The 13,191-nt window shown below is 42.5% G+C and overlaps 1 protein-coding gene across 5 annotated transcripts in view; it reads right to left on the bottom strand.

Annotated features, from left to right (window-relative positions):
• CLASP1 (cytoplasmic linker associated protein 1) overlaps positions 1–13,191 on the bottom strand; it is a 170,592-nt gene that overhangs the window by 90,720 nt on the left and 66,681 nt on the right. The gene's annotated exons all lie outside the window — the stretch shown is intronic.

Genomic DNA, 13,191 nt, shown 5'->3' with positions numbered 1-13,191 from the left:
TCTTTAAATTAGCACCAGAGATTCCTTACAAGGAAATACAATAAGTTTCCTCAAATTTATAAAAACATAAATATAAGGTGCATTAAACCTTACAGAACCTTCTGTGTACAACCATCTGTTAATCTCCACCTCCAAATGTGAACATAAATTAACTAAAAATGAATTACAGCCACTTTGATTCTCAGTCAAGGTTACTTCAATTCCAAAGGACTGCTTATATTGCAGTTTTACACAGATTAGCTAATTCACTTGAAGAAACAGCCTTAGGTTGAAAGGTGACAGAGCAGTTGGGCAGCTGATCTAGATAGAACACATAATTATTGAGGCCAGAAGGCCAGCTCAGCCCCCATCACTCAGCTTCTCCACAGGAACACTTCATTCAAGATGAGACCTGCTTCATGTCCATCCCTCTCCAACAGCCCAAGGTACACACCCTCTCCATGAGGAACATTTCCTTCACTATTTCCACTTGGCAAAAAGGCAGGTGCTTTAATCCATCCCTGCTCAGGAAAGCACCTGGGAACATCTAGTAACAAGTACAGGCTCCTAGCTAGACACTAATGAGTGAAATTCAATACAGGCCGAGCTTTCTGAAAGTAAAAAAATAACTTGATAACAGTATGGGCATATTCTAGGGAAGGCAAAAGAACAGGAAGAAAAGCCTGTTTTGTTCTCAGCTCAATCACCTTCAGTTTTCTCTGCCCTAAGTGGCACTGGCTTATTAGCAGCTGGACACAGGAGAACTATCACAGATCATGTAAAAACCTACACACCCCATTTCTGATATGCAGCAGTGCACAGGATGCCATACTCCAATCACAACTCAGTACTGACACGGCAGGTACATAAAAGCACCAAAAAGTTCAAAAAGGTGGACAAGGACATCCCTCCTCTTAATTCTGATGTTCAAGACATCTCGGAATATGTGAAAGGGCTAGAGATAAAAAAGCAACTCTGAAGGAAAGGGGTAAAATAATAGCTGGTACTTGTACTGTTGTTCAGGCAAAAGTGAACACAAGAACTTTAACCTGGATAAATTTCAGGTCACACAGCTAAAGAGAATATAAGCCACAATTAGGATGTGGGCTGTCTCTTTAACACGGTGCCTGAAGGCAGCCATGGAGACCGTGCTATCTCCCTGCTGACACTAGTCCTGCTCTGACAAATGTAATTCAAAAATAATTTGAAAAGAGCTCAGGGAACAATCATAAGAATGATTAAAGGATTAGAAAATATGTTTTTAATTCAATTAAATGAAAATTCTCTGCGAGAGATTGTTTAGTCTAGCCAGATTCCTAATAAGTTGCTTGATTATATTCTGTGTTAACACAGCTACTGAAGATTTATTAACAGAGTTTTCCAACGTGATTTATTAATATTGTTCTCACCTAATAGAAAAATATACAACAAGGCAATTGGCTGGAGGTTACAAAATTAAATTCTAAGTTGCCCTTTTTCCTTCTCTTTCTCCCTGCTCCTCCCTCCATGTTTTGCAATAATCACAGGGCTGACCCTCTGTGAGGTTAGGAGGTGCATCACCCAGTGAATTCTACCACAGGCAGTTCTTAAAAAAGCAAAATTGATTTTTTTTTTTTTTTTTTTCTCCCCAAAAGACACAGTCTAGTTGGAACAGGAATTATTTCAAAAACACTATTTGGTGTGAATTGCACCGAGGTCAGGGCAGATCAAAACAGCCTTTAAAATGTGCAATCTCTGAAGCCTCTAGGACAAGGTTTAAGTGATTCAGAAAGACCTGGACAGCCATTCAATCCAAAAACTTCAAAGCAAAACTTGTCCCAGTTGCACTTATTTCAAAAGCTCCTATATAAATATTTAGCAAACTATTATTTGACATATGTGTATTAACAGTCAGGAGAAAGTCAGTCATATTTGAAACAAAAGACACTTTTACTAGTTCATAACCTCTTTCATCAGGTAATAAAATTCTCCATCAGCTGCATTTCAGCCTATCTAGATGCAGCCTTAGTTAACTCACTTCCTCTTCTATATGCATTTTTAAAGCTTCAGCCCTCTGAAAGGAGGGTGTGGTTTGCTATTTCATATAATAAATCAAAACTAAAAAAAATCCAGATATTAAAAGCATTACACTCCTGTAGCATTTTAGCAACTAAACAGAGTATCATTTCTTTCTAAAACAGGCTTTTCTGAGCACTAGCAAAAATATAGCACTCCAAAAATCAAACCAGCCCACCCACAGTTCTGGGGATGACTGGATTACAATCACATCTTCCTGCTTATTAAGTCTGCAAACTAAGCACTACATATTTATCATACCAGAATATCCCTTCAATAACCCAACAGCATTTTCTCATCTGAGCAGTGCAGAATGACAGCACCACATTCAGAACTGCACAAGTCTGCCAGCAGCACGTGTGCAGAACAGAAAGAGAAACAAAGAACAGAAAGGAACCTGCACACAGGAGTAAAGAAAAGAACAGAAAACCAAGCTACTGTATGTCATTGTTAAGAAAACCTCTTTTTTTCGCCACCTATTGATTCCCGCTCATAATAATCATTTGAACTGGGATCATATTTTTCAGCATATCTGCAAACAGCACATTCAGCATGGGTGCAACTCTCAGGACACCAGCTGAGGTGCACTAAGCGGAATCAGTGCCCCATTTTAACATTAAATAACCACTGGCATTCTTCCATCACAGGACACCCCCGGTGCTCATCTATAAGGATCTTACAGCACTCTGTCAAAGACATGCCCTTCTAAAAGAGGCCTTTGTCTGCTCGCCACTCTGCTGTCTCAGAGGCAGAGAGAAAACAATCTGCTTCACATTTTTCAATTCCTTTACATTATTTAAGAAGAAGAGAAAATTGCTTACAAGTACATATCCTTCTGCAAATAAGCTTCCTCAACATTCCTTCATATTTTCCATAGCGTGCCCAGATGTAAGAGTGCTTCTCGGAGCGCCGCAGCTTTCAGTCCGGCACGTAATCAATCATCGCCCCTCGGATTCATTAAGCATGCTGTCTTCACACGTGGATTTAAACAGCCACGGCCTCTAGCCTCTCTCTATGGCTGCAGAGCCTGCACGATTCTTATCAACACCCACTTCAGCCCGGGAAACTTCGGTTCACTTCTGGGGAGGAAATTCCTCACTAGCGAGGGGAAGCCAGGACAAATAATCCGGGCTGACGATGAGCTGAGTGTGCCTGGCTCGGCTGGCTTGCACTAGGAACCAGCCCGACTTTATCCCCTGGGAAGCGCTAACAGGAGCATCTCAACAGCTGTCATCATTTGTCCATGACGAATAAATTTAGTCATTATTCATTTTAAAATGTAACCCCTTCAGGTCTGGGCAAGGTGAAAAGTGGGGAGAAGACGCTGCACCAGCTATTCAGGAACCACAGTTAACAAGGGTCAGCACTTCCCTTGTTTGCACCACCTGGGACCTTTTAAAGCGGTCTCTCAAATGTCCTTTCCAATGAAAAAAGATGTTTCTGGCTTTTAAAAACTTTAGGATGTCAGATTCAAATCTTTTAGTTATTTGCTTGTAAGCTCTAGAGAAGACAGATACTCTGTAGTGATAAACTGGGAAGAGAGCTTTCCATCACACCTGCTCCTAACAAAGATGCCCCACTATGGTCCTCAGATTAGACTTTGCAAAGGACTGAACTTGTCCTGGGCCCACTGTGCCCACTCATCATCTGCTCCATTTCCAAGCATCAGAGCAGCTGAAACAGGCAAGATGGGTACCTCTTGCATGAACCACCTGCATCACCCTCAGAAGAATCCCCATTTTGGGTGCAGATGAAAGTGGATGACACCACAGGAACCTGCCTCCCCCCCCACATTCCTATGGCATGCTCCACCAGGAGCAGACAGGTAGCTGCTAAAGCTGACAAACATTACAGCACTTCCAAATCCCATGCTCAACCCCTATTAGGTGGGCAAAGCCCAACACCCTAAAGATCTGAGAGCCTTTACAAGCCAAGAACTCACACCAGCAAAACCAGCGATGCCAAAGAAAAACAGGGTGAGTTCCTCTTTACTCCACTCTGCCAGGCACAAGCCCATGAGCACTGGGCCACATTTTTGACACAGACACCCCTTTGACACCTCAGCTCATACCCTCCCCTCCAGGGCAGTATCTGGCACCCCCATCTCCAGCTGTGACTTCTCTTGTCACCCTCTGTGGGTGTCCATCGGAGACAGCTTCAGCTGGGGTTATATGCCTCTTCCCATTAGCACAGACAAAACCCATGCTTGGCTTAGCTGCAAGCCTGTCCAACTCCAACACAGGTATTGTAGAGGTTTATCCAGGAAAATGAGTCTACAAACCCACTAAAGATAAAGGAACGTGTATATGCTCCTCAGCAGGATTAAGTGTTTAAAACAAAGGAGTCACAGCTACAAGCAGAAATACATGGGCACAGTACATCATTAAGGTTTCCTGCTTGGCCATCTCCCAGTGTCCCAGCTGCTCTCCCTGGCCCCAGACACAGCACCTCTTTCCCAGCCTCCACTCGGCTCAGTGACCCTGGTCAGCTCCCCCAATGCCACCTGCCCCTCTCTCTCCCATCATATCCAGTTATCCCAGGCTGACCCAGTCACCAGCTCCAGTCCCAGCCCAGCCCTGCTGCTGCCTTCTGGCACTAAGTGCAGAACCACTCATCATCCATCACAACTGGCTCTGAAGTGGAGTTCCAAAAACCTGACTTCAGCATGAACTGCTCCAAGGGCTGAACAATGACAAGGACATACCTATCACCCAGTACCTTGGCTTTTTTCCCTCTTACCTCACAAGTTTCACCCTTTGAACTAGAATCTGCATCATTATGGGTGGGAGTTTGCAAATCTAGTGGATGTATTTGTGGCCATAATAAATACAATAAACAAAATGGTTGCCATCAGCAACAGGTTAAGGTGGTGCTTAGAGACCCAGGCCAACAATGTCAGGCCAGGAAGGTGCAAAGTGCTTTTTATTTTAACAATTCTTATAAGAGCACATGCTTTTCTTTAATCCCAAATGCTTCAGTTTTCTTTCCTTAGACTCAAGCACCTAACTACAGCAAGTTCAGAGTATTCATGCCTGCCATCTCTCTGAGCAGAACAACATTTAGGAAATAGAAACAAATTAAAAAGCCCATTTCTGTTAGGGAGGAATCCTATATTTATTAAACCCATACCAGTATGATAAAATTAACTTTACTAAGCTGGTATGAGGAAATTGTTGTACACTTTGACCTGACCACATCCAACACCAGCACCAGACACAATAACCATATGCACAGTAATTCCAACTTCAATCTGCAAGAGTAAGCAATAGCCCTGGCTACATTCAAAATCTGCTCTCAGGGACTGACCTGGTTAGTCAAACAAAATCATCCTGCAGAAGACTGATCTGAAATCATGCAATTTATGATTTATGTTACTTTTCTGAGGGACATTAAAATTTTCAATCCTGGAATCAGATTACTCCAATTTAAGATAGAGCGGGGATGATTGAGAACAGGAGCTTTACAGACTTGAAAACAAGAAACAAATAAGAAGGATTTAATGAGCCTGTTTACTTCAAAAAACAACTTTTTAAACCATAATGTTGACAGTATTAATGCTGTCATGTCAACAAGTCACAGCATGCCCCCCCTAATAGCATCTATGAGCATTAGCTCAACCAAGAACACAGCAAACAAAAGTTTTAAGAAACTTCCCTTCATGAAAGTAACACACCTGGAAATAGGAGTTTTTCAGAGTTAGTGAAACTGTCACTTAAAACAGTTTTCAGCCAGATGAAAATTTCCATTAGCTTTAAGCAGATTTAGAGAAGAGGCAATACAAACATTACACTCTTACAAGCTTTATTAAATTAAGTAACAGGAGACAACATAACAACTACGATACTGAGTGAAAGAGCACCAGCTCAAACAGCCAGAAGAATCCACAAAAGCATCAAAAATTGAAATAAATTCATTAAGAGCAGGGATTTTTAAGTTTCACCAATTACTTTACTACAGCCCATACAGACACCTGAACAAGAATCAAACACCCGTGTGCAAGGAGCTGCACAGACACACCCTTTACCCTCTACTGATTTAAAAAAAACCTGAATAATTGAGAGACAGGTGCAGACATGTACATAAGGCAAAATCAAAGTGGAGAAGAGATAGAGATAAGGATTTACTTTCCTCTAAGTAATCCTTGGAAATACAATATTCCCACAGTGCTTTTTCCAGCCAGCCACACAGCCTTCCCCCAGACCTCAAGAGCGCCAGGAAATCCACAGTGCATACCTTGGAAAAACACACCCACCCCGAAAGACCATGCATTTACATAAAGTGTCAATTTAAAGAGCAAAAGCAGCTTTTCCCTGCCCTGCACTTACTCCTGTGGCTGCTCAGAGGTTCCTTCATTATGCCCCGTGGGACACCCACCCTCCATTCACTGCCAGGCTCTCCATGGATCTCCGCAGCCTTCACAAAGAGCCCAGCCATTTCAGAGCCTAAAACTGACTGCACACCAGGCTGCTGCTTCTGTGTTTCACTGCCATGGCTTTCCCTGCTGACTGTGCTTGAGGGTGCTGCCCCAGTTTCGTCCTGGACCCTTGCAAACACCCTTGCAAACACCCTTTATATTGCACCGCCTAATTACTCCGTCCTCACCGTGCTCTCATTAGCACAACCTCCAGAGATAAAAGACACAAAGTGGGTCCCTGAGCCCTAGAGATATCAATCAATAAGGCTGTTGATGCAGGATGGCTCGGGGAAATCTTTTAGAGTCAGAAAATACCTTTTGACAGAACTACGGGAATTAGCCTTGGTGCAGCATCCCGTCATACCCGAACTGCAGATAAAAAACATTTCCCACTTTAATATTAATCCTCTGCGCTGCACTGCAGTGGCAATGCTAAGATTTTGCCTCAGCCTTACTGAAGTTTAATTATTTATACAAATAATTATATAAAAGAAAGTGAATTCTTCTGCCTTCATTCACAAGACAGAAAAATTCCATTCTGCAGAGGCACAGGAGCTCCCTCAGGCACCACTTCCATATGCACACATAGCAGGGATGTGTCAGGCTAAAGAGCAATCAATGAACCTCTCCCCTCCTTGCTCTCACCTCCATCTCTGCATTTGCTGGAAAACTTATGGCAACAGCCTGGACTCCCTGTGTTTGAAGCAAGCAAACGTCAGGATTCAGACAACGTGGGCATCAGCATCATCCAGCTGCTGGTCATCCACACTACACCCAGCACCCCAGGAAACAGCCTCCTTTGCCAGGTCTGTGGTCAGCTTTGCACAGTATTTGCTTTAAAAATTATTTAAATGTGACTAAAAGGCAGAGCCATTCAATAAAAGCAAGAAGTATTTGTTGTTAACATGCGAGTAAACTGAAACAGAGCTGAGGGACACTCTCAGGGGTGTGAAGACTTCAGGGCATTGCCAGAGTCCAGATTAAGCTCCATTCCTGAACAGTTTTTTGTACTGATCCCTTTCCCTTCCTCCTACTAAAGATGCAAGTAGCGTCACAAATGTTTTCTTATTTTCCCAATTTTATCTTCAAAACTGCTCTATGCATATTCAAAAAGGGACACTTGCAAATGGCTTGGGAAAAGCAGAAATCAAACCACAGCATATAAGGGGAAAAAAAAAAAATTTAGTTGTTCTTGACAATTGCTTGAAGCTTAGCCACACCTGAAATTGAATCCTCCCTATTTCCCAGGGTTGGTGTTACAGGAAAACAGCAAGCAAGATTAAACCAAGCTCCCAGGGAGACACCTGCTGGCGGCAGCCTGAGGCTTATTTGCCAAAACCCGAAGGAATAAGGAGATACCTGTGGAATCGATGGGTGATATTTTGTCTCACCTGGACTGCCTATACCCTATATAATTTAATTAGCAGGCATACCAACAATTTGAAGCCTTGAAATGGACGGTGGTTTTCACCAGCGAAGGGCAGGAGCCCTCTGCGCAGACAGGGAAGGTGACTCCAGCCCCACAGCCCAGGTCCAGATTTCCAGCTGTTTGCACCATCTGCTGCCATGGCATCACAGGGTGAGGCCCTTCTCCAGCCTGCATTCCCCAATTGGCATTCCCTGCACAGATCCTTCTGCCTCCTCGGGCAATTACGACCGGTGCAGCTCACCGAGATGCTGACTGCCCCAACACCCATCACTGTCAACACCAGGAAATTACAGTTTCTACTGTTAGCACTTAGCACTTCTTGAAGGGATGCTCATTCTCTACACACACAGCACACCGAGGTGTAAAGCACTGACAAGGAGCATAGAGAGTAGGAAGGAAAAGGAAAGCGCATCCTGGCGTTTTTAGGACAAAGCACTGTCACAGAAAAAGGCAAAGGCATCTCACTGCCTTCAGTTACACAGAGCACACTGGGGGGGGGCAGGGGGCAGAAATGCTGCAGATTCCACCTCCAGTCACCACAGAACATCCTGAAAAGCCTGCTAATGCACACAAGTCCTGCAACAGAAAGCTTTCTAGAGATATCTACAAGGAGATAATGCCAAGCTGCAGCCTTGCTTCCTTCTGGGTTAACTCTCAGAGGATGGCTGGGTCGGTGAAGTTAAGCCAGCAAGCTGTGCTGGAGGGACCTGGGGAAGCTCCAGAACCAACCCTTTCCAGCACCTTCTTTTAGGTTTATTTACAATCACTGACAGGGACTTGTTGCCCAGAACCTCATATATGCCCCTCCTGTGAGATGGTGGGGCATCCTAAACTTTCCAAACAGCCGCCTCTGAGCCAAGAAACAAAACAGGTGCAGTTATCCCAAAACAATGAAGGAAAAAAACAACACTGCCAGCCTGTACAGCCACAGGAACAGGAGCCTTCTGCCCCAAGGCATTATCTGTCCGGTTAAAGGCCAATGCAAGACCATGGATACTACCCTGGCAGAAACTGTACAGTGCTACACACTGCACACATCAGTGACTCCCATCCAGAATGCCCTGTCCGATGCATAATTAATATACTTTAATTAGATGGCCATTAAAATACTGTCACATGCTCAGTGGGAAATAATCGTGAGATAAGAATGTCTTAGACTGAAGGTGGTTGAAGCAGAAGAAAAACCACAGAAGGAAAACTAGGGAGCGACTACTTCCCAGTCTACATGCCTTTTGAGAAAGATTATCAACTAGTAAAACAGGCATGACCAGCATGATAACCAGGAATTTCCACTATAAATAAAAGCTTCACCTTTATAAAGATGGATATTACTACAGACTGTTAAGACACACATATAAGCAAAGTTTATAGAGATGTTTTGTTTATTTAAAAATAATTCAAATTTGAATTGTATAATCCAGGCTATGCTCTATAGCCAGAAATGGTTCCCAACCAGTGACCTGAGATGCCTCTGAGATCCTGTCACAATGGCTACTAAGTTAAAGAGTTGGTTCTGTGATCTCCAGAGCATCCACTGCAGCTGTTAGCTAAGGAAAGGGATGGGGAAGCAGACTCGAGGCTGGTGCTTCTCTGCAGTATTCAGAAGCACCACCTGCCTGCCACAGCACTCTCCTGATGTACTAAAAAGCATGAGTTTCTATTCCTAACTAATAGAAGTAGGACTTAGGAACGTTCTTGTCTCCCCAGCACTTTAATTCAGCTCCCTGAGAGCTTTTGAGAAGCTGCATGCACGCAGGATCTCACAAACCATGCTGCATCACCAGTACACCAGTGCCAACGCTTGCAGCCCATGCCAGCTTTTACAATGTCTACAAGAGCACATTTGACTACAACCAGAGCTCAGAGCAGCAACTCCTTAGAGCTGGTGAGAAACACCTAAGCCCTACTCACATTACACTCCTGGCAAACACTGGCACAGGGAAGCAATGGTTTCCTGACAATCAAGCCCATTTGGTTTTTATCCCCAGGGTCTCAAAGAGAAGAAACAGTAAATGAAAAGCTAGCATTTTACTTTTCTCAGGAGCATTGTAGAAAAATCTAATTGTATTTATTATGATCACTCAAGATCACTGACTACCATGGTAGCATTGAAAATGTTGGGTTTTTTTAAGATATAAAAGAAGGAACTGGTAGATAATATAAGTTTTATTTTTAATGAAAAAATGCTTGTTCGGTGATTTTTAGAATGGATGCTCACTGGCAATAACTTACACTACTCTGCACAGATTTGTGTATGGTATCTAGACAGGATCAGTTCCACTTCTTTGACGCAGTGGAAACAAAGGCCAAGTACAAGAGGAAGCTGACTGCAGGTCATGCAGAAAAGTCAGAATTAGAGCACATGCCAGAAAATGTATGGGAGTACAGGATTTATTTTACTTAATCACCATCACATTAAGTTAAATTCTGTTTCCAGCTCTATATATTTGGGATGAAGGTGAATCCAAGAGCATGCAGAACTTTGCAGGATTTCTTTTTAAATTGTTATAATCTCAGATTTTATTCTATATGGTTTCTAAATAAGCATGGAGAGGTTTTAGTACACCAATTAGTAGCTTATCTGACATGGTTTCCACGTGGCTGGCTAACAAAACCTAAAAAAATCAGACTGATATTTAATGCAGCTTCAACTGTAAGCACAGTCTGAATTGCCTGATTCACAAGTGGAAAGCTCCAGTTCCTGAGATACATCCATTTCTTGGGCCTTCTGCACCTGTCCATCAAAGCCTCAATGTTAAAAACCCATGGGGCTCAAGGAAAAAAGTCATGGGAAAAAAGCACCAAAACCAAAAATGTGCCACAACTTATAAAATATTAACAGTCAACAAGGCTTCTTTTTCCGGAAGCTTGTTTTGTGCACTCCCCACCATCTTTAAAACTAAAGGCAGACCTAGGTTCCTTCATCCACATTCTTCCCCATAAAGAATCATCATTAGGTACAGCAAACAGAGCAGTCATACTCAGAGGGAAAAAAGCAGATAAAAAGGTGGAGGCAAGACATTGCTGAAACTTTCATTCCTCCTGTCATTAATTACTTCAGCCTACTAAATTTGATATTCGTCTTTCAGAAGGAAAATGAAAACCCAAGCAAGCAGGGGAACTTTAATGTAGTACAAAGAAGAAAGCATCTTTCCCGAAATGATTGCAATATAAATAATGCAGTCGTAGCACAGATAAAAATAATTACTATTATTCAGACTGTATAAAAAAATAAGCACAAATATGCCCTTCCCTTTTAAAAGAAAAAAAGGGAGTTAAAGAAATGCAAGTAGTTGTGTTCTAATCAGTCTAATATAATCCTGCCCAACCCATTTTTATTTGGCCTCAGTCAGTGCTGCTGTTCACTTTCTCCCCGTGGCTCAGCACCCTTTTTCAACCATCCTCAGGTCCCTGCACTTAGGTAAAACTTAAGCCTGTCATCCAGCCGTCCAAAAACATCTGCCACAACTGGAAGTTGGACTTAATAATTGATTCTGATCACAGCTGATAATTCAACTTCTTTTGTAACCATCCTGTTTCCTCCCACATACTCCGTGCACAGTGGAAGACTTCCACAGCTGTTTTATCCAAGAAAGAATGATGAAAGAAATCAGTTTTCCCACATAAAACCACATACTGCATCAAATAATATGTCAGGATCAAACAGGAAATTCAAATTGAAAAAATGTGTTGTGCCAGACCAGTAAAATCTTGATTCATCGGATCTGAACTCTCCCAGTTTCCCTGCTGCATCTGCTGTACCGCTTGACTAACTCCAAGACCATCTCATCCACAAGGGGAACTAAACAAAGGGACTAAGGGCAGACTAGTTTTCATCTTAATCTCTTAGTTTTAATCAAGTTCAAAACTTGCTAAGAGGTGGTAGAAGCTCTGAATAAACATGCAAGCAGAAGATTTCCTCTGGTTCAAGGGCAAAGTCTGTCAAGTGAAAACGAAGGATGAATTTGCCTCAGGACTCAGACGTGAGATCAAATTATTGCTGCTTAACAAGTTACAAGACACCAGCTGAGGCTCTTGAGATGTTATTAAATAATGGCAAGTGTAAGGTTATATAGTTTAACTTATCCCTGAAGAAATAAACTTAAGCCAAGCAGAATCACTCCCACTTACCACAAAGAATACAAACACCAACCACAACCCAGCTAAACATCTTATTCTGGATCTACTCATTAAAGACTTCACAGAACCAATGCTGACCTAAACAGAATCGGAGACATTAAAAACCAAAGAGGTTCCCATGCTAAAGCTGGGAACACTGCAGAAAGAGCCTGGCAGAGCCATTTTCACCACTACTGGGGGGGAAAAAAGAAGTCAGAATCACAAATCTTTCCTTAGTACTGACATCTCACAGGTGATTCTGCCAGCTTAGAGAAGCTGATGTGGAACAAGACTGAGACAAGGCGGTGAGCACAGCTGGTTTAAGTCCTTCCTCATTCAGAAAAGCTACTGAAACCATTATCATCCCAGGATACCGAGACCCAACCCATTTCCGTCTATAGAGATTTCTGGTTTCAGACAGGCACACTTGCTGCCTCCATGCAAGACTTAAAGAAGTCAACAAGCCACAACTAGAAAGAAAACAGCACTTTATTAATACAAAGAACCATTTTCTAAGCAGCTTGAGATCTCTCTTTCCCCTAAGGCAAGTCTGGCTGGCACAGTGACTTTGTGCATGTGTGACCCTGAAAGATCACTGCAATGATAATTCAAATGGACAAATTAGATGGAAGCTTCTTCCCCCTTGCACTGATTTGTCTATGCTGTAGGGAGCTGCATCCCTTCATATGTGACATTTACACTTCACTCCTAAACTGCAAGCTGTGCAGTCCTTGTAAAGGCTCAGCTCCTAGAAGCAAGCTGTCCCCTTTCCAGCAGGCTGCTTATGATATAAACTTAGAAGAGAGGAGAACCACAGACTCCACAACACCGTGTTTCTGCTTTGCTAAACTGTAAAGATGAATACAAATATACATGTTGAGACGAACAGTTCTTAGCTTTATTTCAGTTCTAGGATACACAATTCACCCTAAAGCTTAAACTCAATAACCTTAAATTTATGAGAATTTTCACTACTTGCCTGAAACACCTGATTACCCAAGAGAGACAAAATCTAGGTACCTAGAGCTTAGTATGATACTTGATGTACACTGCTCAAGTTGAAGTCTGGGAAGATGGAAATAGGCTCTGGAAAGTACAGAGGAGAAGTAGAGATTAAATTTCTACAACACACAGGGAAGGACAGATAGTGCGTAGAGAAAGGAATAGAGAAATTCTTGTAAAACATATAACAGGA

The sequence above is a fragment of the Hirundo rustica genome, chromosome 7 (genome assembly GCF_015227805.2).
Source record: "Hirundo rustica isolate bHirRus1 chromosome 7, bHirRus1.pri.v3, whole genome shotgun sequence".
NCBI lineage: Eukaryota > Metazoa > Chordata > Aves > Passeriformes > Hirundinidae > Hirundo > Hirundo rustica.
This window is presented reverse-complemented; position numbering and strand designations above follow the sequence as displayed.